This window comes from Galeopterus variegatus, unplaced genomic scaffold (genome assembly GCF_000696425.1).
Source record: "Galeopterus variegatus unplaced genomic scaffold, G_variegatus-3.0.2 Scaffold1096, whole genome shotgun sequence".
NCBI classification, from domain to species: domain Eukaryota; kingdom Metazoa; phylum Chordata; class Mammalia; order Dermoptera; family Cynocephalidae; genus Galeopterus; species Galeopterus variegatus.
Window position 1 is genome coordinate 424,500 of NW_007727207.1, and position 3,799 is coordinate 428,298.

Genomic DNA, 3,799 nt, shown 5'->3' on the forward strand with positions numbered 1-3,799 from the left:
GCGCCGCCGTCGCGCTCCGCCACTGAGGCCGCCCGCCGCCCGCCGCGCCTTTTAGCCGCTTCCGGGCGCCCCCTGCTGGCGATCGGGCGGCGGGAATGGCGGGGACCCGGGGCCGCGACGCCAGGAGGGCGGGACGCATGGCTGAGGGAGCCCGAGGCGCCCCGGAACCCGACTCGGTGGTTCTGAAAAGGCAGTGGTCGCTGTGCCAGGCGAAGTGGCCCGGGAAGTTCCTCTCCTTGTCTAACCTCTCTCATCTTCTGGCTAGGGAAATGGCCATCGCGTCCAGTCGCTGCCACGCCCAGGAATGCACCTTGTCCCCTCCAATAAGTACCTCTGGGTTCAACGTCGGGATCCGATCCGGGGACCCTTCACCTGCGTCCGCACCTTGCAGCGGTCGCTGCGGCTCGCCGCGTGCTCCCCACGCACCCAGCGCCCGGGAGAGGTGTTTAAACGTCCGCCGACGCGGTGGCTCCGGCTGTCGTCTGTGGCGCGCTGGAACCGAAGCGGTCTCCAAGCAGGCCTCACGGGCCAGGGCAAGGACGCAGCCGACCTTGCTTCCTCCCACTTCTGTGACTTGGACACTGCCTTAGGGTCTCCCTGTTCTAGGTTCCAGCCTGGTTTCGGTCAGCTCCCGACCCCGGGGGACCCGCTGCCCTGCACGCTGACCGGGAGCGACCCGGAGGCGACAGCGCCGCGTGCGCTGGGGAGGCCTGTGTTCCGCGCCGCGTGCTGCTCTCCGGGACCCGTTTCCTCGCAGATCTGATCTGGCGAAGTTCACAGCCCGAAGTTGAAGCAGCTCCCCATCGTGACAACCCAAAACAAATCAGATTTGTGCCATATGCAGAGAGAGAGGGAGAAAAAAAGTGTTAAATGAAGTGTATGTAGACTGGTGAAAAATAGAAATACAGTATCTCTTTTCTGAAATGACACAACAAAAACAACACATCCAGGCGTTAAGCCCTGGATGGAGCCTCTTGCCCTATAGGAGCATCTGGGAAAGGCATAAACCTACTGCCTTCCTTTTGGGAAAACTTTCTACTGCTTCCCAGTGAGGGTTTGATCATCATTCATCTTGCAAGCTCTCTGAGCTCCCAGAGCTCTTGCAGTTTGCAAACATTTTAATGTTTAAATATACACTTTCTTACATTACTCCCTAATGTTGCAATGTCTCCCCACATGCCATTTAACGGAGATGTGGCTTTTGTTAGCCCAGGAGCCTCCCAACCTGCCCTTCTTTTGAGAATAGTAGCCTCCTCCCCCACTCCAACCAAGTGACAAGCCCCCTCCCCACCCCCACTCCTTCCCAAGGCCTTCCCTGCCCTCAGCTGGTCCAGGGAGCTCCAGTGGCCCCAGCAGGGTCAGAGTCAGGACTTTTCTTTCTTTTTTTTTTTTTTTTTTTTTTACCGGTAAGGGGATCGCAACCCTCGGCAAGGTGTGGTCTGTACCACGCTCAGCCAGTGAGCGCACCCGGCCATCCCCATATAGGATCCGAACCAGCGGCCTCAGTGCTCCCAGCGCAGCACTGTCCCGAGTGAGCTACAGGGCGGCTCCAGAGTCAGGACTTTTCTAGCTGCAGCTGGTGAAAGCCTTCTCTTCTTTCTCCAGTCACTCGTGGATGTTGAAGAGTGGTAGCCATGGTAGACTAAAACCTGACCTCCCAAAAGATGCTCATGTCCCAATCTCTGGAACCTGAGTGTTACTTTGCATGGGAAAAAAATATGATGAAATTAAGCATTCAGAGAAGGAGAGATTATCCTGGATTATCCGGGTGGGCCCTAAATGCAATCTCGTATGTGTTACACATAAGAAGGGAGAGGGAGAGATTTGATACCCACTGAAGACAAGACTACGCGATGATGGACGCAGACATGGGAGTGACGTGGCCACAAGCCAGGGAACACTGGCAGCCACTAGAAGCTGGAAGAGGCAGGGAATGATTCTCTCCTAGCGCCTGTGGGAGTGCACAGCCCTGCCAACACCTTGATATTCAGTCCAGTGGAACTCATTTCGGACTTCTAGCCTCCAAAACTGTGAGACCATGAATTTGTATTGTTTAAGTCAGCCAGTTTGTGGTAATTTGTTATAGCAGCCCCAGGAAACCAATGCAGTAGCCAAGATGGGGCTGTGGCTCTGACTCCAGCCTCAAAGGACACCAGCCAGAGAGAACGAAGCCATACATGGAAGGCAACCAAACAGGGAGAAAAAGAGTCATGCCGGTGTGGAAGTCCGGGGCTGCAGCTCCACCCCAGCGCTTTCCCAAGATCAGTTCTGGGAGACAGCACATTCCCTTTTGATATGTGGGAGCGGGATTCTGATTCCACGGAACTAGTGAGTCTTGGCTAATACATTCCCTTGTCCCTCAAAGGACAGGAACCAAGAGCCAGCCCGTGGCTCACTCGGGAGAGTGTGGTGCTGATAACACCAAGGCCACAGGTTCAGATCCCATATAGGGATGGCCGGTTGGCTCACTGGGTGAGCGTGGTGCTGACAACACCACGTCAAGGGTTAAGATCCCCCTAGGGCCGGCCCGGTGGCGCACTGGAGAGTGTGCCGCTTGGGAGCGCGGTGGTGCTCCCACCGAGGGTTCGGATCCCTTGTGGAGACCGGTTCCCGCTCACTGGCTGAGCGCGGTGCGGGCGCAACACCGAGGGTTGCGATCCCGTTGCTGGGCAGTAAAAAAGACAAAAAGGAAGAAAAAAAAAAAAAAGGGTTAAGATCCCCTTACCGGTCATCTTAAAAAAAAAAAAAAGGATAGGAACCAAGATAAGACAGGATGATTCTCTGACTAATTGGATGTGGGGAGAAAGAACTGTCAATATACAATGTCACACTATTCTGACCCTGGTCATTCACTCTCCATTAGGACTTTTGTAATTCCAGGATTTCCACTGAGTTTTAATAAAATTGTCACATGACATAACCTGTGGAAGCACGTATGCAAGCTCGTCAGAGGGTAGCTTCCTTCCTTCACTCACGAGATGCACGTGCATTTATCTCCTGCCCCGGAACGTTACTTATTAGAGCAACTTTCTTCCATGGACATTTCAGAGCGAAGTGCAAATGCAAAATGACTTCCAAGTTTAGACCTTGATGACCACATCAGAACAATCACCCGTGGGCTGTTAGATAATAAGTGAAATCACTAACATTTATGAATCCTGATTCTGATTGGATTACAAATTTGAGAGCACCTGCTTCATTAAGAAAAAAAAAGCCCTAAAAGAGATTTCTAAGGCATCTCTACTTTTAGGTTTAAGACACCTCAAAAAAACTGACCCAAGAGTCACAGTCACCTGTCCTGAATGTGATCATCTCAAAAAACATAAGCACACTGCAATTTTCTTCCTCCTAGTCAATTTATAGTTCACTCTGTCGTTACTATTGTCCTGATAGATTTTACTATCTTTTCACATAATTTTTTAATCTCCCAGTTGTTGCTTCTATTTTGTTCATCAGAACAAAACAGAGTGGAGATCACTCTGGGGCCAGATAGGTCACCAGCTATTAAAATACGATCCTAGGGCTGGCTGGTTGGCTCAGTTGGTTAGAGTGTGGTGCTGATAACACCAAGGTGCAGGGTTCAATCCCTGTACTGGTCAGCTGCCAAAAAAAAAGGCAAAAAACCAAGATAAAATGTGATCCTTTACTAGCCTGCCTCCAACTTAGTTCTAGGGCTTATTTCTAGCTTTCCGAAGCAGTCTGTATCCACATACACTATCTCTGGTTCTAGTTATTTTTTAAATAACCATACATGAAAGCGTTCAACACTCTCCATTCACACTGTCATGACATGCCTATG

General features: G+C 51.5%; 1 non-coding gene across 1 annotated transcript; it reads left to right on the plus strand.

Annotated features, from left to right (window-relative positions):
- Positions 1-3,525: 3,525 nt before the first annotated feature.
- TRNAI-GAU lies at positions 3,526-3,599 on the plus strand. The gene has a single exon. It is a non-coding gene; the product is annotated as a tRNA-Ile (tRNA).
- Positions 3,600-3,799: the final 200 nt, after the last annotated feature.